The sequence below is a fragment of the Rhineura floridana genome, chromosome 9 (genome assembly GCF_030035675.1).
Source record: "Rhineura floridana isolate rRhiFlo1 chromosome 9, rRhiFlo1.hap2, whole genome shotgun sequence".
Taxonomy (NCBI): Eukaryota; Metazoa; Chordata; class Lepidosauria; order Squamata; family Rhineuridae; genus Rhineura; species Rhineura floridana.
Window position 1 is genome coordinate 119494388 of NC_084488.1, and position 23642 is coordinate 119518029.

A 23642-nucleotide genomic window follows, 5' to 3' on the forward strand; every position below is an offset into this window, starting at 1 on the left:
TCCTCTTGGGCAGCCTTGTCCAACCTGGTTCCCTCTAGAAGATTTGGACTATAGCTCCCATCAGCTGCAGCCAGCACAGCCATGCTGACTGGGGCAGATGGGAGTTGTAGTCCAAAACATCTGGAAGATACCAGGTTGGGAAAGGCTGCTCTAGGAGAGGTGCACTCAGTATATGTGGCCCAACAGCCTATCCTGCTTGACATCACCATTGCCCCGCATGACCTGAAAGTATGCCAGAAAATACCTCCAAAACTCTCCAGTAGTTGTGCACATCACAGGGAGACATTTTATTAAACTGTAAGTGTGCATGTAGAACTATGTCTCAGAAAATTCTTCTGCAGCACATAGCATAAAGCCCCTGTGCATTCTGATTGGCCGTGGTAATCAGCCAAACTGATACTTGCCATTGGGCACGATCTCATCTCCAATGCCGTGCTGAGCTTCAGACACGAGCTGCTCAAATAGCTCCAAGGCCCAGCACAAATGCAGGGATATGCTTCCACCTTCCTTCCCATCTCTGAGGATTTATCAAAAATCATACTCAGCTTTACATCTGTCACATGAGGGGAAGCACCGTGGCACCTAATTTGTGGACCCCCTGAGTACAGCAATAAGCACAACAGAAATAATTAATGATTACCCAAACATAGGAAGATGCTTTGTCTCAAGTCAGGCCACATAGCTCAGTACTGTCAACTGGCGGCGGCAGCAGCTGTCCAAGGTTCCTACCTGGAGATGCCAAAGATTGGACCTGGGACCTTCTGCATGCAAAGCACATGTTCTACCACTGACCTATGCCTCTTCTCTAGAGATGACTGATGGAAGGCTGTCTTTTACGAAAACTTGTCCAGTCACTGAACTCCCGCTGTTTCCGGTGGACGTGGATTGAAACCCACTGTGTGGAGACAGATGTTTGAGGTTTCCCAGCCCCAGCCCAACAACAGAGTTTCGATTTGGTTTGGATTTTACCCTCTGACTCAGTATCAGAAACTTCTGTGTGCCAAGTTGCCCGGCGTCCGTTTGCCAACACCCCATGCTGAGAGAAGAGAGAACCTAACAGGGTAGACTATTTTTTTGTCTGAAGAGACTAGGTTAGTCCTTCAGCACCTTAGAGTTTTACTGCGGCAAGAGCTTTCAAAGGCAAAAAATGTATTTCCATCTGAATAAAGTTTGTTAGACTTTAAGATGCTAAAAGGGTTACTTTTTGGATGTTCTAACCAAATGCAGGAAGACGAAATGGAAATCACTTGGACCTCCCTCATTTGCTGCTTGGTTAGAGAATCTCCATATTTAGAGATCACCTGGGTTTTGCACCAATGCTTTTTAACCCCACCTTATTTTGCAATTTTCAGATCTTGTACCGTGCACTGCACCAACACAGTTTCCATTTAAAAAAACAGTTCTTTATTCTTTCCCCATTCCCCACCCCTTCAGAAACACCTGTGTCTTACAGAACCTTCCACTGTAGCAAGGAGAGTAATTTTGCTTATTGCATTGATCACGTTCCTCTCACTCTGCCACAGATTAGCTGTCCCAACTAACAGAATCCAGAGACCACACAGGGTTACATATTGCTATGATCACCGATGTTTCATCTTCCAATGTGCTTTTGCTTGCAAGGTGATCTTCTTCTTCTTACAAAGTAGTTTTGGAATGGTTCGCTTGACTCTAGACTTCAAAGAAGGCTGCTAAAGAGTTCTGTTAACATGCCACTCTGGTCATGGTGGGGGGGACCTCAAGCCTGGGGGGCCACATGCCCCTCTGTCTGGCCCTTGGAACTCTCCCCAGACTCCATCCCCTCACTAGCCCTGCTTTGCACCTTCCAGCCAGGCAAAAACACTTAAGGAATTTGTCCTTTAACTCTGACAATGCCACTTGCCTGCCTGAATGGAAAAATAGAAGGGGATGTGCGAGTGTGTGTGGTAACTTGCATAATGTACAAAGGTAGCATTTACATTCACTGCTCAAACCCACGTTTTGCATCTGGTTCCACCCACCGCTAGCATGTGGCCCTCAGGTGGTTGCCCAAAAGGGAATGCGGCCCTCAGGATGAAAAAGATCTGCACCTCTGGTGTATGGTATCAAGGCTAGCTAACTGGGCCCTTGAAGGACACGTGGTATACCCTAGGTCTGGAAAAACTGGGAGTCCGTTTGGTATTCTACAAATGTCCATATCACCTGGTTACAGAATTTTTAAAGAACGGTTCCGGTAGCCACACATCCATAGTCATGTATTACCAAAAAAAGCTCTAGAGAACACTTATTGAAACTTGCTAGTGGCCTCAACTTTAATCCCATTACACAGGGTTTCTTTAAAACAATGGGGTGGAGAGGGACACTGATTTTTGTCAAATGTCTTTGGGTCCACATGAACTCTCACTGTTAACTTCACTGCAAACTGTGAAAGGAAATGGCAGCCAGCCTCACAGGCTGCTGGTGGATTCAGCCAAGTTCAAAACAGTGAGGGCTTTGCACATTGAAAAGCTAAAATTTCAACAGTGCTGCATTTCTATTTTGATAAACCCAGTGTTTCTTGCTATAATTGCCATAGCATCAACTGTCGGGGCCAGGCTCTGGCTGTGGATGCTCATGCCCTAATCAGATCTGAAGTGTGCATTCTCCATAGCAGGGGCCCTGAAAACAGTTGTAGCAGGCTGAAGGCTCTGTTGATCAGACAAAAAAAACACACGAGTTCCCAGCATTTATAACAGGTTGTTGTTGTTGTTATGTGCCTTCCAATCGACCACGACTTATGGCGACCCTATGAATCAGTGACCTCCAGGTATGTGGCTTCCTTTATGGAATCAATCCATCTCTTGTTTGACCTTCCTCTTTTTCTACTCCCTTCTGCTTTTCCCAGCATTATTGTCTTTTCTAGTGAATATTTATAACAGGACCTGCCATAAATTACTCTTTTTCCTATCTCGTATCACAGGAACACCTCTAGCACAAAACAGGGCACTCAAATTCAGGAAGATCCTGGTTCAGACGAGATAAGCATATTAAATAGCAAGAGAGGAACAACGCCAAATCAAGTTCTGTTTGCAGAAATGAATTGTGAATTCCATAGTCAAACATAATGGGGCAGTTGTGCTCTCTTATATATGTATACATAATAAAGTCAAACCACTCTCCAATAAAGTCATTGCTTTTTTGCTGTCCCCTCCACACCCCTAGCTTTTGTGTTAATTTTTCAACTAAAACCAAGTACCACGCCTTTTGATACCAATAATTAATTGTTGGCCCAGCAAAATCCCTCCAACACCATGCAATGGTTAAGCATGCTCCCATTAGTAAGTGCCTAATCCAAAGCTTACTTTTTAAGTCCTGTTGCTCATCTACAAACTCTTTCATATTTTTTCTGAAAGCAATTTCTTTTCTCATAAATGGATGGAAAATGGTCAAAAAATGTAGGAGAATGTTTTGGGCAAAGCCCTGATTTTAACAGTATGGCCAATCCAAGAACCCATACTGTGGGCTGGCTAAAAGGGTCACTGTTGTACAAGCCTATTTTCTTCTGCCTGTGAAGAGGACGCCGAGGGCTGAGCATACTTTTTCCTAGGGAGTAGTTCCCAGCCTTGTAGCAAACTCCAGAATCCCTGATACTGTCCCATAATTGTTGATTTTCAGCTAACATGAGCATCGCATCCCCCTTGAACAGCTGAATTACTAACTTGTTGACAGCATGATATGTCAATTAGCTTAGGTAATCTAGAGGTACATTTCCCCCCCAAAAATAATCTGCAAAATAATGAACCATGAGGAACAGAACAAGCTTTTTCATTCAGCAAAATAATGAACCGTGAGGAGGGGAATAAACAATTTTTAGTTCTTACAGAAATAAAGTCTCACAAGCACTCATGATCTAGGCTGACAAACATTAAGGAGAATGTAGAGATGAGGAGGGGTGTTCCAAGCAGTTCCTCTCTTTTCATGCAACTCGTAAAAAAGCAGACTTAAATGACATTTTCAGGCCTTCAATACAGAATGTTACTTGTGATTAAGAGCTTTAAGCTTAAATGGAGCACTTCTGGGGTTTTTGACTGTACCCTGTGAGGGCATGATGTTCATGGAAATAAACATCACCCTTGCATGATGGTTTTACATTCAGACACACATGGAAAAGCAAACAGAAAATGGCAGAAGATGTGTGGCCTGTACTGTGCATGGCGTGAAGATGTAAGCCATGTGCTGTAAAGCCCCTTTGAAGCCGGCCCTGCAAGCACATGTCTCAGAGCTGATCTACATGTGCAGCACAATCACATGCTGCCGCCACTCTTGCCCTAGGTGTACCATTTCAGGCTGCCAAAGACACTGGGAAAACCTTACACCCTCATTAGCTTTCTACCTGCATATCTATTTTTGTAGTTTATTGAACTGGTTTACTTGGGAGGTTGGGAGATTTGTTAGGTCGAAGGGGAAGCGGAGTGCAGTGTAGTCTGCCCAGGCCTCCTCACCCTGCTGTCAAACTCACTTGGCTGCTTTACTTGCTTGTTAGCTTGACACTTTGTCACCAAGGCAGACAGAGACACTGGGGAGACTTCTAGGTTGTGGAGCAGACTCCCAGATTTCAGGGGCGTCCCTACCAGGGTGCGGAGGGTGCGGCCTGCACCCGGGTGTCACCATGAGGGGGGTGACACCCAGAGCCACCCCGCCCCGCGCCATTGCCCGGCAAGGCTGCGCCGATTCCTCCTCAGAGGCGGGCGGACGGACGAGAGCAGCGTCGGCGGGGCGAGGGAGGCGCGCCGGCGTTCCCAGGCCTTCTGCGGCTGGGTGCCCCTCCAGCGCGCGCCCTCCCAGGGGCATAGACAGGGTGGCTGGCCTCGAGTGCACACGCCCAGGCGCACGCACGCAAGCCCAGCCACCTCGTCCATGCCCCTGGGAGGGCGCGCGCCAGAGGTCCGCACCCTCCCACACTCCCGCTAGTGACGCCACTGCCAGATTTATATCCCTGGCTAGCTTCTCCCAGCTTCTAATGCAGCTAATTAGACTGGGCAGTACTCATCTGAATAAAACACAAGGGGGTGTCGCTTAACTACTAGGCTCATCCAAATACAAAAGAGTATGAATTTGAAAGGTGGGGTGGTCAGATTACTCCCCTAGGAATGGAGATATTTTCCACGGGATTGATAAGGAAGGAAGTGGGGGGGTTCACATGTTTTTTAAAAAAAAGTAATTCCTTGTTAGGATATTGGCATTTCAAGGAGACAACTCAGCTATAGTTTTCTTCTCCAGCTATCCTAGCTTTCAATGCACAGAGAGAGTTTACCAGTATGAAAATGATACAGTCCAGCAAAAGCTGCACTATGCGACTCTGTTGCACGCATAGATTAGCTGTCAGGATCATATCATAGCTGACTATGCCCATGCAAGAGTTATGCGATTCTCTGGTCATTCCCTGGCACTTTTACTGTATACATCGAAAAAGGAAGAGGACCCTAAAGTCCCACCTGTGCATAATCAGGGCTAGAGGAGGACAACAGCCACCAGGCTGCCACTATGGGGCATGTCTGTCTACAGCAGCCCTTGGAGCCTGCCAGCTTAATCCAACAAGACTACATCTGGCACCACTTCCACTCACTTTAAACTGAAAGCTTACCAACACGGAATGACCTACGAATGATTCACACAGCAACCCATGACCGAGTCTCAATATAGTTGGATGCCTCTGGGTGACTGTAGTAGTTATTAGCTCTGACAGCTGTTACAGCCACTCATAGGCTGCTCTCATCCAGCCCTCTCAACAACAGCACAAACCAACCTCTGTCAGCATCTGGAGTCTTGTGTGGCAGAGAAGAACTAGTTTGTGTGACTTTCACAGCTCTTTTCTTATTTCTTTCTGCTGCCTGAATGGGCAGTGGTGTTGCTGAGAGGGCTAGAAGGAGGTTCTTAGTGGGTGCTACAGGCATTCGGAGGCTTCAGATCTTCACGTTCATGGATTCCTGCATGAAACAGTCCATAACTACAAGTCGCACATCACACTAGACAAAACTTGCTACCAGATGCCAGTTGGATTACAGCAGCAAATAATGTCATTTAGACAGTGCTTTACAGCACAACCAAAAAAAGGATCCCTGCTCCAAGAAGCTTACACTTTAAGGTGTGACTCTAAGTGAGGAGAGCGCAGCAAATGAGTGCTGATGGGAAAGGCAAGGATAACAAGGTGTGAGAGCAAGCACATGCAGTTTTACATTTTTTTTGTGGTTGCAGATGAAGAATGGAGGTTAAGCAAAAACTCTGCGGAAAAGGTTGGGCTCCCAGGAGGTACACGAGTTAAGCCCACAAAGCCCTGTGTTCAGCCACTATGCTGATGACTGCCTGCCCTGCACAGGATGCCACTGGAGCTATGTCAGCACAAAATTAGCCCTTCCAGGAGGCAAGGAATTCCTTCAAATAAATGTAAGAGATTCCATTTTAGCACTGGGATACCAGGCATTTTTTTCATCTTTCAAAGCTTCAGTTTGTAAACAGCACACCCCTAACATGGAAATTATGAATGACATATACCAAGACCACTCTCTGTCTAAATTACAGCTGTCACAAGGTCACCATTCAAAATAGAACAATTTAAATGGGTAAAAAATGGTCACACCCAGGGCCGGTTCTAAAGGGCGGCCAGGTGGGGCACTGGCCTGAGGGCCCCTGGAGCTACAGGGGCCCCTCCACTCCTCTTCTGCGATTCGTGGAAGCAGGACAGGAGCCACAGATCGCAGGACAGGAGCTTCTGAGCCACCCGCCATTCATCCGGTTCACCTACCTTTCTCTCCGCTGTTTTTTGCAGTTTGCCATCAGTCAAGATGGCACGCATTGCTGCCATCAACCAAGATGGCGGCAGAGGCTTCAGCCCATTAGGGAAACCTTGGCTGCCATCTTGATTGATGGCAAACCTGTGCGCGCAGTGTGCGCAGCTGCAAAAAACAGCAGAGAGAAAGGTAGGTCAAGCGGGAGGATGGCAGGCGGCTCGGAAGCTGCTGTCCTGCAATCCCTCCCGCGGCTGCTTCCACAGATTGCGGAAGGGGAGCGAAGGGGCCTAGGGCAGGCTAGTGCCCAAGGGCCCCAGCATGCCTGGGGCCAGCCCTGGTCACACCTTAGAGTGAACTACAACTCGAACATCTGCGACTATAGGCGATACTTGCTGGACCCGATGGGAGTTTGAGTCCAACATCTGGAGGGACTAGATTCCCCATCCCAACTTAAGTGAAGGAAATGAAGGCTGCAATCCTTTGCAACGGTATCTGAAGGAAGTCTCACTGAACTGGGGATGCACATGTATAGGGTTGCACTGTAAATTTAAAAGCTAGAAGCATCTTGCCCTTAGGCCAAAATGTAGAAAAAGGTAGCATCAGTCAATAGTATGATCTGAATTGATATTTAGTTACAATACATCAAGCTAAATGCTCTCACAATATAGTTGAGCATCTGATCCATCAAATTTTTTTATTTTGGTCAAGTATCACTTCAGTAATGGGCAAGAATTTTCAATGCATGGGGTGGTATTCAATGCACTCATTTCATGGGCTTGCCCCCTGCTCCTCCCCCCCCCACACACACACCATGCACCCTCCCCAAATCTGCTCCAGAGGAGTGGAGGAACCCCCAGAACAAATTTAGGGGCACATGGAGGAAGGTGAGAGGGGAAGTTCCATTGCACGAGCATAAGTCCTTGCACTAACGGAATGAGTTTCTTAGCACTATATTGGATACAAGCCATTGGCTTTATTAGAACAAAAAATATATATTTCAACTATCAACAGGTTTGAAGCAAGCCAATTACAAAAACAAATTAGCTAGCCATTATTATGAAGCAATGAGACTAACTTAAAAATGCAGTGAAACCAATAGTCCAGCCACATTTAGAATACTGTGTACAGTTCTAGCCACTCCTCCTCAAAAAGATATCAGAGATGGAAAAGGTATAGAACAGGGCAACCAAAAATGATCAGGGGACTGGAGCACCTCCCCTACAAAGGAAGCTTAAGTGTTATGGGCATTTTGATTTTTTTAAAAAAATGACTAAGGGATTTATAAAAGTATGCATGTTTTGGAAAAAGTGGATAGAGAAATTTTTCTCCTTCTCTCATATAACTAAGGGCACCAGATTACACAATGAAATAGATCAGCAACAGATTCAGAACAAAGTAAAATACTACTTCACACAACACAATAAATTTACCAATTTTGCTGCCACAAGATGTGGTGATGGCTGTTGGCTCGCATGACCTTAAAGGGAGATGAGACAAATTCATAGAGGAGATGTCCTGCCCAAACCCACTGAAGCCAGGCATGAACACGGAGGTCTGCTTTTCTTTAGTAGATTTAATGGAAAGAATCAGTTCAGAGCGCTTCATGAATCAGCTTACAGGTTACACAGCATAATTATTAAGAATAACAAGACATGACTACACTGCACTAAGACGTTGTCGCAGCAACTAGACATGTCTCCTAACTGACCTGGGGTAAGGATAGTCAGGTGCCCTACTTGCGAGAACTGACTGTCGATGTGGAGAGCATGTATGCAAAAGGGTGCTGCACCTTAGACGGAGAGTGATGGCTTGGTGAGATTTCCAGCGCCACAGCTGACATGTACAAGGCTAGTGCAGCTGCTCTGCCTCAGCAAGATCCTCCTCATCAGGGGAGGGGGGCTGTGCAGCAGCGGAAGCATGGGTATAGGAAGGGGGTGAACGTTGGGCAGAGAGGCAACCGCCTGACTGGGCTGAGCCTCCTCAGTGGTAACTGGACCTATAAGGGCGGAGCTGTCACTGTCCAAGGCACAAGAGTTTCAGAGTCCAGTGCATCCACAGGTGCATCACTGGAACCTTCATCCCATTCAAAGTCCTCCTCCTCTTCGTTCTCATTGCTCTTTCCACGGGGCCCATGACAGGAGAGGTCTATCAATGGCTATTCACCTAAGTGGAACCTCCAGATTCAGAGGCAGTATAACAATGAATACCACTTGCTAGGTGGCAACAGCAGGGAAGGGTCATTACCTTCATGGCCTTTTGGGCTTCCAAGGACCCTCTGGGTGGGCCAGATTGAAAAAGAGGAAGGACTAGATGGGACTGGTCCAATCCAAGAGGGCTGCTCTCGTATTAAGATTTCCATCACTTCTAGGTCATTACCCGACTGTGGGGGAAGAAGCCCCCGCGCCTCTCTTTGCTAACAAAATAACGCCATGATTAAATTTAAAGGGTAATCTGACATTGGAGCATTCATGCCTTTATGCAATACTGACAATATTTAACAGGTAGCCAACTGACCGGTCAACTGACAATATTTGACCAATCAATTGATTTAAATGTGCCAACCTCTTCTCAAAAATATGTTGTAACAAGAGAAAAATAACAGTAGGTGCTCAGATGCCCAGTTAATTACGCTCTCTTTAAAAACCAAGGGTTTTTCCTTGTTAGACCATTATTTTCCATTTTAGGGAGAAGAGATCGTTCTATTTCCAGGTGAGAAAATGGATTTAGCACTGGGACGAAAACAGGGTTAAAAAAAATATTGAGTGCCTGCAATTTTCTACCTTTAGCTGGAACATCAACTGACAGCATGATCCCATGCAGAAGTAAATTCCCCCAAAGTTCAGTCGGGCTTACTCTCCAGTAAGCGTGTTTAGAATTGCAGCCAGACTGGTTTACAACAATCTATATAGCTGTTCCAATTCAGGCAATGTCTTTTGATAATGTAAAAATAAGTTGTTTAACCTTCAAATTAACCCCTGTATTAATACTGTAATATTAGCATTGTAATACTTTAATTACCAAATCATTTACAAACGAGATTGCATTCCAATCCAAAACAAATATATAGCCAGGCTTTTAGGGCTTAATGCGAAGGGTTTCAGGTACTGGTGGCCTCTTTTAGTGCGCAGGATCTGTAGACCTGTCTGTTATTTGTACAGATGTGTGCTTTAGGTTTTTATTGGTTGTGTTTGTTTTACCTGGTTTAAAGTAAGTTGCTTTGGACCACTTTTGTGGGGGAAAGTGACTAACATACAGGGCTGTGGAGTCGGAGTCGTGGAGTCGGAGTTGGGAGCAATTTTGGGTGGAGTCGGAAGAAATGTACTGACTCCGACTTCAAAATAAATTTTGATTGACAAATTTTTTAAAATATAAATTCAAAATGTCAAAGAAGCGTCCCATGAAGTCAGCTGTAGTTGAGCATTTCACCATAACTCAAGATGGAAAACATTTTGTGTGTCAGTGTATGACACCGGACCCAGATGAAGACAAATGCTGTGATGCCAAGATCAGCGCATATTCAGTCAGCGATAAAAATGCTCCTATGAGAGCTTCCAATTTAAAAAGACATTTACAGCCCTTTCCAGGGCTGTGGAGTTGGAAGCAATTTTGGGTGGAGTCGGAGTCAGACAGTAGAAAAATAGAGGAGTCGGAGTCGAAGGTTTGGCATACCGACTCCACAGCCCTGCTAACATATATTTAAAAAATGGTCCCAGGCTATGGTCTGAATCCCTGCTGAAGCTAAGCAGGGTCAGGTCTGGTCAGCGCCTGGATGGGAGACCACCTGGGAACCATATGTAAGCTGCCTTGGGTTTCTATCATGAAAAGAACGGCAGGGTATAAATGTAATAAATAAATAAATACATAAATAATAAATTAAGTAAATAAATAAATAACATTCTCTTGACAACAAAAAACACCAGCTCTGTAATCCTAAATTAGCCATGGAGTCATCGGGCCAACCCTTGAGTTCTCAGCCCCAGTTTTCCATCTGTAAAATGGAGCAATGTCAAAGACAAAATACGTAATTTTAAAACAATATAATTTACTGCAAAGAAATTTTCACCTATCCTGCCAGGGCTCTGTTAGATTTGAACAGTCTGAAAATGAAAAGGCTAAACATAAAATATAAATATCAGTGTTGATAAAAACAAGCAGTAGACTTCATATAAGCTGTTTTCTTTACACTCTTATCAAATTCTATTGGCCCACTATGTCCTTAACGTAACCTTACACATTATTCTTTAAATATAGTACTTCACACTGAGCCCAGCAACACTATGTAAACATGGGATTAACAGGGTGAAAGGAGGACACCCTTTCGACTTAATCTTTGCTCTTAACAGCAGATCAGAAAATAAAAAAGAAAGAAATAACAGGTAGACAAGAACATAGGAAGCTGCCTTATATTGAATCAGACCATTGGTCCACCTAGCTCAATACTGCCCACACTGACAGGCAGCGACTCTCCAGGTTTTTAGGCAGGATTGTCTCCCAGCCCTACCTGGAGATGCTGGGGATTGAAACTGGGACCTTCTGTATGCAAAGCAGATGCACTGCCACTGAACTATGGCCCTTCCCCAAATGACTGCATACAGAGAGTACTATGGGATTAACTGCATATTACATGCAAACATGCACTATCAGGCAGTGCTGTTTGTTAAAAATGAAAAAGAAAAAAGAAAGCTTCAAGATGGGACGGGGAATTCACAGCAGAAAAGTAGCAAGGAAAGAGGGTGCGATGCTCCGCTCCAAACTACATGCCACAACCATCACTACTCCTTCTTCCTCGGGGGTCCCAAACGTGTATTTACCTTATACCAGTGGTGTTCTGGTGCTAACAGGAGACGCAGGTTGCAATCCTGTGCACACTTACTGGAGAGCGAGCCCAGAACTCGGAACTTACTTCTCGGTCAACATTGTTAGGCCCAATCTGTAAATGTTACAATGATCACAGTATCATCCACAACAAGGTCTTCAACAATAGGTTGTGCACCTTTCTCTTGGTGGGTAGCTCTAGGTTGCTGTTTCAATCATTATAGGTCTGAGAAGGGTTGCCAAAACCCACACACATTAATTAACTTGCTCTAGGAAATCAAGAGGTATCAAAAGTAAGGTGCAGTTAAACTGCTGTTCCTTTGCTGGAATCAACAGCATTTCAGGTTCTTACATGAAATGTAACAGTAAGGCTGCAATCCTACACCCACTTATTGGGACTTCCTTGAATCCAGTGGGACTTACTTCCAAGTAGACATATATAGGTTTAAGAGCATAAGAAGAGGCTGCTAGGTCAGGCCAAAGGCCTATCTAGTCGCATCCTGTTCTCACAAAGGCCAGCAAGATGCCTCTGGGAAGCCCAAATGCCGCACCTGAGAGCAACAGCACTCTCCCCACTTGAGATTCCCAGCCATTGGCATTCAGGGATGTGTGGCCTCCGACAATGGAGTCAGTATGTAAGAGACTCTTGCCAGAGTACCAGGAGAGAACAAAAAAAAATATTAAGAGCCAATATGGAATAACCCAGCTCCTTCAATTGAATATCCCATCTGCTATGAATCTGGGCAGATGGAATTTTTATCCCTATTATTGTTATTATCATTAATTAACATCCCACCCTTTCTTCCAAAGGAGCCCAGAGCAGCAATCACACAATAAAACAACTGAAACGTCTAAAAACAATTTCAATACAAATGCAGACTGGAAAAGAACACTAATAGCATTATTAGCACATTCTTTGACATTATTGCAACACTGAGATTGCTAACATAACCTTATGTACAGTGCTTTGAACACTTGAAATGTGCTATATAAATCTTAGTATCATTATGTGCAAAAAGGTCATTGGCTTAGGCTTGATCTATACTCTTATGGGGAGACACATCAGTACTGGCAACCCATATCTTCCTGGTGATGTACAGCTGAAAAAACGCACGATGTGACATCAATGGGTGCCCACCCCTTGCTCTACTTCAACGGCTGCAGGTTATCGCACAGTAACCCTAACACAAAGATGTGACAGTATTTTTTTCTATTACAAAGAAGATACGCTATCACTGCACAAAGAATTATTATTGTTATTGCGTTTGAATGCTGCACACCACCTTGTTCTATTTTTGATGAAAGTGTGGTTTATAAATATTTAACATAAATAAAAAACTGGTTTGCCAAAAAATGATGTCACATCACACCTTTTTTTAGAGAGAGATGGGGGGGAGAGACCTAGGGTTACAGTACCCACACACGTCCCCATACATGCAGACTGAGCCTTAGTTGTCTTTTTTTTTCCTTCAAAAAGTCCATCATACTTGACTTTGTTTATCTTTGGTTATTTGCCATCACAGGTAAAGGACACAACAATGTAGAAGCAGCAATTATTTTGCATACCAGATGCTAGACCCAAATAACAAAGGAAAAGGCCACACCTTCAGATCGCATTTGCAAGCTATATGGGCTATCCACTGCCAGAAACAAGACACTGCCATCCAGCCAAGCAATTCTTATATTCCGTCCTCAGAATCAGGGTACAATCAAATATTTAATGAAAAAGCTCTAGTATGTCAAACACTTATTTTCCCAAGCCCAGCCACTATCTGCTTGAACTGCATACGAACAGGCTGTTTCGTACACATCAGCAATTTGAGCTGGCTAAACTACAACCCCCTTGTAGATGAGGTTCTCTTTGGAACACTTCCACCAACACATAATGCTGTACGTAGACCCAGCCACCACATTATCTCAACACAAAGCATACCAGGCTGATGCAGCAGAAGTGGGTGACGAAACTCCCATCTCACAGTCTTATTGGGGGAAGAGAAAGGCTTTGTTTGCAGATCTCTGCCTTGTTGCCTTCCATCAATCCACCCAAAGAAAAGTGCAGAAATATAGAAAACCCATCACTCAACCCAATCTCTCCTACCGTGTCTAATGATTCACTCACATTACTTAATACTTAATATTACTCAGGTGTAAAGGGAAGACCAGAAGAGAGGGCAAACAGTCCCCCTCTTCTGACAGACGTGCAACATTGACTAAGACAACATACCCTATAAAGAGCAGCACAGAACTTCATATTTCTTTGTTCTGGTTTTTAAATGATTTTATAATCTGTGCTTTACTGCTTGGCTTGAAAAAAACCCCTCTTTTTATGCGTTTGCGTCCATCACCTTTAGCGAATTAACCTTTTCCAGAGCCAACTCCGGACATTTCATTTCAAACAAATATTTGTATTTTAACAGTCACAAATGTATTACTATCATTATTTCATCATAATTTTCATGGCTCTGAGGAGCTGTCTACTTCATATATATATTTAATCTTTTGTGACATTTGGAAGGGAAATAATATTAGAGAGCGATTAATGTGAGCATAAAGTAATCGTTATTCTCTGGGAAAGAGCTGGGCGTGTTACTAGCGCTACTGGAATCTCACGCACTCAAGACACATAAAGAGGAAATGATCCTGAAATTAGATGGGGGGCACAGGGGGGGAGAGAAAGAGGGGGGGAGAGAAAGGTGTTGTGAATAAAGGTGAAAAAGGAAGGAGATCCTCTGTGGGTGTAACAGAGCACACTAGCCGATCTCTCCATCAACACCTCCACAGCAATGGCAACCCTAAGGTTTCTCAGCCCCAATCCAAGCCCTCACATGAATGGGGAGGCACTTGTGTGGGAGACAGCACTAAGCAACAATGCAAACAGCTGCCCTCTCCCCCCCAAAAAATAATATACACACATTTGAGCTTCAATGAAGCTCAGGAATCATGACAAAAAGGTCTCTAATCCCCTAAAATGGTAATCGCAACACCCCTGGCTCCACTACAGAACCCTACATGATGGGAGAATTAGAGGATACTGGGAGCAGAGGCATTGATACCTAAAATGGTAACGGGAATGCTAATTCCCTCTAAATTAAATTGGGGAGTGGGGGGGTGAGAAAGGGGAGAGTGAAGTACCTGCAGTCTCCAAGAGGACCTCTCCTGCCGTCCAAGGTCCCAAACGATTAGGGGAAATGAAAATGGAAACATATGGCTCCAATGCCCCTCCACATTGCTCCATTGTGAAATGCTGGGGGGGGGAGTGTGTAAACCCTCCCCCTTTTTTAAAAAAAAAAAGGCAGCATCCCCCTACCCAAAGTGAGCAAGGTGAAGGGATAGGGAGAGAAAAAGATAGATTTGCTACTTCATATATCAGGTAACATTTACACACCTCCAAGAGGCTGGAGGAATATTGAGGAGAGGGGCTCCTAAGCCCTTCCCCCCCAAAAAAAAAATAACAGGAGCCCCACAGAGAGAGAGAGAGTCTGAGGAAGATTGAGAGGGGGGCTTTATTGCCTATCACAATCACACATCCCCATCAGTTGAGAAGGGGGGAGCCTCCATTCATAAGCCCCCAGGACATAAAAAATAATAGGGCTTCGCCCCCTGCCTGAGAAGAAAGAAGGGAGTGAGGAGAGGCGCCTTTCCTGCCTGATGTGAACAGCTCCAGGAGAGTCCTGGACTGGGGCGAGGTTCCCCCTTAAAATGCTAACAGGCCCTCCTCCCCAAATCGAGGGGGGGCTTTTGCCACCTAACAGGAAGAGAAGCCCCCTCCTCAAAATGGCTCTCAGGAGTGCGCCAAGCCTGAGGGGAAAGCGAGTGAGGCGGCGGGGAGGGTGTCATTGCCTCCTAGGAGACCCCCCCCCATAACGAAGAGATACTGGAGGGGGGTCTCTAAAAGAGGATGGGGAGGAGGACCCTCCCTCGTCTTGGGGACGGCGCAGGAAGGGAGCGGGAGGAGGAGGAGGACGAAGATGACATGGGTGCGGGGGGAGGCAGCCGGGTCCGACCCAGAGGGGCGGTGGGGGGCGCCCGGTACCTCTCTCTTGCGGTGACGGGGGGAGAAGGGCTCTTGAGCCGTGCGGCTGGCGGTGCTGGGGGTGGTGGTGGTGGCGGCGCCCTCCGGACCCCGCGACGACGACCGGCGGCGACGGCGGCTGCTGGCTCTGCTGCGAGGCGACGACCGGCGGCCTGCTCGTCGGCAGCCCGTCCTTCCTCCTCCTCCTCCTCGGCCGCCCACCGGCGCGGGACTCCTCCTCGCAGGCGGGCCCGCCGGCCACGCCTCGCCGAGAGGCAGGCCTAGAGGTCGGCTGGCTGCTGGGGCCGAGCGCACGCTCCTCGGGCCCTGCCATAGCGCTCCGAAAAGGGCTCTGAAAGTGGAGTGGGAGAGGTGCCGGGGCTCAAGCAGCCGCCTTTGCCGGGGGGGGGGTCGGTCCTCAGCAGCTTGACTCTGAGCGCGAACAGAGTGTCTGCCGCCGCCGCCGCCATACACATCCCAATTTTGACCCCGAGGTTTTGTATTCCTTCCCCCAAGATAAGGGCCCTAACTTGAGCATAGCGGCCTTGCTTGCATGCCTGTGGTGCCCCCCCCCGATGTAGCTGGACTCCCAGCTCTCATCGGACTCAGCCAGCATGGCCAGTGGTCAGGCATACGGGTTAGGGGTCTGAAAATGGGGTTGGGGAGAAAAAGAGAGTTATTTCCCCACATTCGAGGGAGGGGGGTCCAGAGTAGGGTATATCTGAGCATATGCAGGGTGCCTTTGCCCATCCCCCCCGCCAATTTTTGGGCCCAATAGTGTTTGCTTCTCCTCCCCCAAAGAAAGGGCCCTATGGGTACAGTGTTCTCCAGGCCTGAGAAACCTGTGGCCCCCCAGATGTTGGACTCCCAACACCCATCAGCCCCAGCCAGTATGGCCAATGGTTAGAAATGATGGAAGGTGAAGTCTGACAACATCTGGAGAGCCACAGGTTCCCCATCCCTGCATTAAATCAGGGTAGAGTCTCTGGCCCTCCATATGGTTTTGGCCATTGGTCATGCTGGCTGTGGCTGATGGGAATTTGAGTCCAAGAATATTGGGGGGGGGCTGTCTCTGCAGCAAACCATAATTAATAATCTCTTGTGAAAGCTGGAACATAGAGTGGTCAATACATGATAGTGTTAACATAATTCTAGACCAAGGATATGGTTTGTTTTGCTCCAAACAAACCACAATCTGTAGCCAAGATTCGTTCTTGGCTTACTGGTCATGGGTTGCCTTAGATTGTGGACCCAAGACTAAGCCAGGAATTGTGGTTTGCTTCTCCAAAAGCAGGCAATATTGGTGCTTTTACATTAAGGTAAATTATTTACTATGATTTGCCATGATTTGGGAGCTGGCAGGTGCCTCAAAGCAGGTGTGGGCATCTGGTGCTAGATCTCTCTGGCAATTTACAATAGATTAGCCAGGATTCTTGCTTCCAATTGCAACAGCAAAAAAATGCTTTCTTCTAAGATGGGCTGTTGAAATGAAGAAAGCTTGAGGTGAAAACCAGGAGTAAATTTTTGTGTGACAGGACTATGTGCTCAGTTCTCAAACTAATCAGAGACACCCTGTTCTTGAAGGCTACCTACACACCATACATTTAAGGCAAATTTAAAGCATACGGCTTTCTCCATTGAATCATGGGAACTGTAGTGTACCACTCAAAGAACTACAATTCCCATCACCTTTAACAAACTGCAGTTCCCAGGATTATTTTGGGGAAGTCGTGCTTTAAATGTATAGTGTATACACAGCCAATATCTAAGAATATGCCCTATCACCACCACAATTTTACACCTGGATCCACTTGGTGGATCTCAGGAGTTCAAGTAAAAAAAAGCCCTAAGGACACAGCCTCTGAGCATGCACAAAGCTTTTTCCTTGGGCAGAACCAATTCTTTGTTAAAATTGTATCTTGTATCTCAGGGATCTCAGAGCAGCAGTTTAGACTCGCAACAAGCCTGTACGGAAGTTAGGCAGGGAAAGAGTGGCTCACCCAGTCAGCATCCAAACTCAGTATGCTGCAGTCATTACATTAAACTTCATTCAGAATGTACCTTCCTAAAGACAGGACCTAAGAACAAGTGCCTCTTAGCAGTTGCTAAATACCTTTTCCATGGGAGTTGCTTAGTCCATAGGTCTGTTTTTAAAAACAGAAGTTAAAAAGTGGGATCTGCAGCAGAATATTGCACTGCGTCGTCGCCTAACAGGAGTGCTCTTGTTCAGGGTTCCAGTCACCGAGGTCCTCCTTCATTGCATTCACCTACAAACATGTTTTTCATTTTTCTTTTCCAACTGATAACCAATGGTCTGTGGCTACTGAGCATACTCTTTTTGAGGAGTCCCCCCCATAGAACTTTTTTTAACACTTTTTCTAACTCCCTTAACCAGGCTGATACTTCCCTCTTGTTTCTTGCTGACCGCACTTTGACTCCAGTCCTGTCAGCACTCACCCCCTGAGTTTGCTATTAGAAGGATTGCTTCACTTCCCTGCACACAGACACACCACACTAAAAAAAAGAAGTCAGTGTCAATACATCCTAGTGTACACATTTAAAGTCATCAGGGTAACCTGATTTTTCCAACAAGAAGGATGCTTATCCAATAATGAATGGCATCTTAACATCCCAATTTAACATGGAGGATGGTGGGGAAAAGCATAGTATGTACAAGATGGGACATTAGTTGTACCTTTTGGGACATTAGTTGGCCATACCTATGCTGCAACATCCCTAACTTCATCCAAATCCACAGCATAACCACTGGATTTTTTTAGTTCTCTGATTTTCATCTTACCAACATACATTAGTGCACAAATTGTAAAATCGCTAGGACTCAGCTGTATATACATTCTTTGTCTCTTTTTCTTTTTTAGAGGGGTTTAGTGCCAAAACCCCTTCAGGCAGCATGAAATGCATCATTGTGCATGCCAAAAGCAATGAAAGATTTTTCCATACAGGTGGATGGCTTATTTCCATTAGCAGCTAAGTTGATTAGAAGAGAATTCCATGCAGATCTGAAACAGATTTTTATGGGTTACCAGAGTGAAGCACTTGATTCTCTGGGGGAACCTTGAGGCAGCATGCAAGAGATGAGGCCAAGATTATTTTTATATTAAAAAAATACGGATGCCTGCTTCTATTTGTACTTCTACAAACCTAGCTGACTTTTAGTGTTCTCCGGCTAGTCACATACATTATCAGTAATCTACAACTGTCCTGTAAAGTAGGCTAGTATATAATTGACACCATACTGTAGATTTGGGGCAGGTGGGGAGACTTTGATGCTTAGACAATAATGATTTGCCTAATACCATTTACACAGTATATACACTTTCGTAGTAAGCAGTACCACTAAACTCTGGGATTTTCTTCTGAGTAAATATTCATGGGCTTAGGCTACATGTGGGTTTGTTGCTGAAATTTGAAACAAAGACTTTGTTCTAGCACAAGCCTAAGCATACTCACTCAGAAGCAAGTCCTGCCAAGTTCACCCAGTGGGCATAGTTTAGTGGTAGAGCATCTGATCTGTTTGCAGAAAATCCCCACTTCAATCCCTGACATGTTCATCTGAAATCTGAAGACCCACTGCTGCCAGTCAGGTACAGTAGGGCCCCACTCATACGGTGGGTTATGTTCCAGACCCCCGCCTAAAAGTGAAACCCGCCAAAAAGCAGAACTCCTTCAATAAAATGGCACCCAACACCCGAAAAACGCTGTAAAAGTGGAACGAGCACCATATGAGTGGGGCCTTACTCTAATTTTAACAGCTGTATTAGTGGAACACTGAAAAGCGGGGCCCTACTGTATAGGCAGTACTGAGCTAGCTGGATCAGCTGGTCTGACTCTGTACAAAACAGCTTCATATGTTCCTAACCTCAGGAAAGTGTGGCCAGGATTGTAGATGTAGCCGCTAAAGTACAGCTGTTATCACAGTATGGGCACTTCCAAATGACCTGTTGATTAAGCATCCAGAATTGTTTTCAGGGAGATTAGACAATGGCTGTAAGCACACTAGTTGCCTACAGCAAAGCATTTCCATTGGCCACACCTGGAAGGGGAACAGGTTGATCTGCCAATCAGTTGGGAAATATCTTTGAAGCAATTTTTTTTAAAAATGCACCCAAGCTGATCCCACAAGGTTTTACAGTAAAAAGGGGTAGGGTTTGATTAGCACCGTGTGCCCCCATTTTCAGAAAAGAGAGGTGGAAACGCGTTGGAAGCGGCTGAGAATGTCTCTACCCACCGTTGGCTATTTAATGAACATTCATTCTGATTTGTTTTCAGAGAGGCTAGATGATGCCATGTCCAAGCAAGAGTTATGCCACACTTTCTACTCCGTATCACCCTTCGCTTTCCTTATCACAAAAAGTCTGATCTTTTGGGAAAGCGGGTTTGTTGTGCAAGAGTTCCAAATCAGCTTTAACTGTGCAACCTGAATGTGCCAGTATGTGATTGAATCCCACCCAAAAATAGCAACAGTCCGGAAGCACCCTATACCAGCTAAGGGTGTGTTTGCACCTACCTGATCACACAGCAGTAGCTTGCTCCAGCATTAAAAAAAACTTCACTTCTGTATGCTCCACGCTGGCACTTGTAGAATGAACTCTTGCTGTTCGCTCCTCAAACTGGGAAGAAAATATAACACCAAACCACTGCTGTCTGATGCAAATGCTACAGCGGCAAGAGCGGAGTAGAAAATGTAGCACTAAACTACCATTGTCTGATGCAAACGCTACAGCTGCCAGAGCAAAACCAGTAGTGGTTCCAGCAATAAACTGACAGAGGGAAACACCCATAGGAATTAGGAACCAGGTGCGCTAGCTTGAACCTGGAGAAATGTGCTGCTAGTACTGGTTGAGACAATTGCGTATTAAGACCGAGGAAATCATCTATCCTACCCTGGAGTATTAAACAGCATTTTGCAAATGTCATGATACCTGCTCCCTACTGATCCTGCCAAAATTTCAAACGGCCAATTATTCCTCCTGGCAAGGAAAAAAGTTTAGAAGGAAAATTCTGCAGCCTTCTTATCACAACAGCACTGAAACGCTTGGGGGAGGGATTTAAACTTCACTCAGACTTGTCCGTCTGATTCACAATCAGCTCTAGCGTTGCCAAGGATGATGTCACAAACAGCTGAGACAGGAAAGGACATGTAGATGGAGAGAGAGACATCATAATTAAAGAAGGGTCACTGGGTTCTCCACTCGGCCACGGAGCAAGCCCAATTTTGCTGTCTGCATGGCAGATGTACATTCTTCAAGTCAATTCCTCAGTCAACTGCCATCCTTCCAACCACCCCCATCCATTCTTCAATAGGGCGATCAATCCTTCTCTTTGTTTTTCCTCCTTTGCTTAAAGCACCACATGTATTTCTATATATTTTTTCTTTTTAAGAAAAGAAAACTTTTTAAAGCTGTTGTAAAACAGATCAGGGATTGGACAGAGAGTTTCCTCATGATGTCACAAGAGCTAGCCCAATGGCACTGCCTACAGCGGCCCTTTTATTGTGGTTGCGCCCACGCCCTCCCCATATATGGAATGTTCCCCCCATGGAGGCCCACCTGGCACCAACTTTGTCATTGTTTAGGTGCCAGGAGAAGGTGTTTTTATTTTCCCTGGGCTGAGCTCTGATCAATTCTGTTCCCATTCTCCTCCAGTTCTTTGCTGTCACTTCTGATGCCAGACTACCCAGGAGGGGCATAGCTCAGTCGCAGAGCATCTGCTTTGCATTATCAGTCTCCAGGTAGAGCTGGGAACATTCCCTGTTTGAAACCCTGGAGAGCTGCTGCCACTCAGTGTAGACAATATTCAGATAGATGAACCAATGGTCTAACTATAAGGCATGTTCCAATGATAGAGCCTCTTGCCACCCTGGACTGCAGGATGTTGCAGTCCCTTTGGCCCTGCAGATGTCACTGAACAACAACTTCCATAAGCCATGGTAGGATTTGTAGTGCAGCAATAACTGGAGGGCTAAAGAATCTCCACACCTGCCAGACTGGATACTCTTCATCTGGGCTTCTAGATCAGTCCTGAACCATTACAGCGTGTGATGTTACATGACCCTCACCTCCTCCAGACTGAGATTCCAGGCTTTGCATCAGTCCCTCAAAAAACTGAGGTTTTGTGACCACAGGCCTTTATTTTTTTGTCAAGATGCTGGCTTTGCTGTTGCAACTTGGCCTCCAAGCTGTTCCTACTGGATTCAAGGCCCTCTTTTAGCTGCTGTTACAAGGTCTCGTTTTTTGCTTCAAGACACAGGAACACCAACCTGAATTGCTCTAGGCGTGTTGCTCTTACTTCCTCCATTCTTGCTGAGTCAATCCAGCTCACAGTTCCTCTCCAAGGGAAAAAAAAGCCCAGCACTAACACGTGTTACACTCACCCCACTTCTCCCAATAGTACTCGGGTTAGTTTCCTACAGAAGGAGGTCATTGGAGGCTTATCAGTGTTTCATAGTTAGGGATGGAGGAGAATTTCAATTCTGTTCATATTTAAAGCCGCATCTATCAATTGTGCACTTTCTGAAACAATATGAGAACTGAAACACAGCTATCCTTTAAAATTCACACGTATCTTGAGTTTTGGAGTGCAGTTCTCCAACCAAGCAATGTTGACAAACGTGAATATATTAGGGGAAAGTGTACATAAAAATGAATATATTAGTTAAAGCAACGTACAAAAATGCATCGTATTAGGAGAAAATGTTTGCAAAAACATGTACATTAGTCAAAACTGCATACCACAATGTATTTATTTCAACAAGCCTTTTAAGTTGAGACCTATCCCAGTCTGCGTCTGTGTTAGAATTGCTTGTTAATATGTTTTGTTAATAATATGTTTTAACCTTTTTTCAAAGATGTTTTTAAAGCTTTTTTTAAAAAAATGTTTTTAACGTTTTGTTTTAATGTATTTAAGGTCTGTTTTTATGATGTTTTAAAGTGTTTTTAGCATTTCTGTTTGCTGCCCTGGGCCCCTGCTGGGAGGTAGGGCAGGATATCAATCAAATAATAAATAAATAAATTTATTAGGAGAAATTCACCCTAAAATGCTGAAGAGTTTCTTGAGGATTAAAAAAAAAAAAACCAAATTGCTGCATAAATGCGGAAAACCAAATTTAAGATTGGGAAAATGAAAAACTGGGAGAACTGAAAATGACTGATCCTTCCTTCCCTATTCAAAGTATTTGGGTTCATCTACAAATATATAGGTTGCGTATAGGTGGAGGCACAACTTGTATGAGGTGTGGGGAACCTCAGTCCCATAGGCTAAATGCATAGGTTGCCATATTCCAGTTCCATAAATTCCTAGGCCCAATAATTTGCATATCATGTAAATTATTTTCTAATTATGCAAATTAAGCATATTAATGGTTTCATTGTTTTGTTTTTGTGACTAATAATTGCCACCAAAACTGGGGGAGGATGTGAGGAATCTTTTTTTTTTAATTACATTTTCAGTCTTAAATGCCTAGACTCTAGTTTCCAACACTGTGGAATGTTTATTTATTAAGAGGATTGATATCCTGCCTGTCAGTCTCTGCCGGCTGCACCGAGGTGATATATGGTGCTGTAAAACATTTAGCCAGCAGCTGCCTGAGCAAGGGCTTGGTTGTAAAGCAGATAGGCAAGGGAGAGGGTCAAGGGGTCTCAGTGCATGTACCAGGTCATCTTCCAAAAGGCAAAGTCAGTTAACAAAGCAAGGTTCGATATTCTAACAAGGTAATCAGCTTCAAGGCACAGCTGGCGAGGGTCTGACGCTGGACTGGGAGCCCAAGGAGGGGAGGACACTGGGGTGGACTTGCAGGGAGCCCCAAACCCTGTCTCAGACAGTACAGTTTCCCCTGCTCCTGATTTCCCTGCCGAAACACCACCTAGCTCATCAGACACTCCCCAGTGAGTGACACCCTCACCGCCCACCTCTGAGATGCAGCCGGGTGCATCAGACATTTCCCCGCCCAGCACTGCCCAGTTTCCCATTCCTGAACTGACTGTTAGGAGCTCCCCTCCATCAGATGGGGAACCGGAGATCAAACCACCACCCCAAATGCAGAGGCGCCATAG

General features: G+C 45.2%; 1 protein-coding gene across 3 annotated transcripts in view; it reads right to left on the reverse strand.

Annotated features, from left to right (window-relative positions):
- The window catches only part of SMOX (spermine oxidase), a 71183-nt gene extending 55372 nt beyond the window's left edge, over positions 1 to 15811 (reverse strand). Inside the window, exon 1 of one of the 3 annotated variants that reach the window (XM_061583470.1) lies at positions 15592 to 15811. The gene's annotated coding sequence lies outside the window, so the exon portion shown is untranslated. Of the gene's footprint in view, positions 1 to 14690; positions 14840 to 15591 lie in introns of those variants that run through there. The other 2 variants (XM_061583468.1, XM_061583469.1) reach the window with 2 other exon arrangements.
- Positions 15812 to 23642: the final 7831 nt, after the last annotated feature.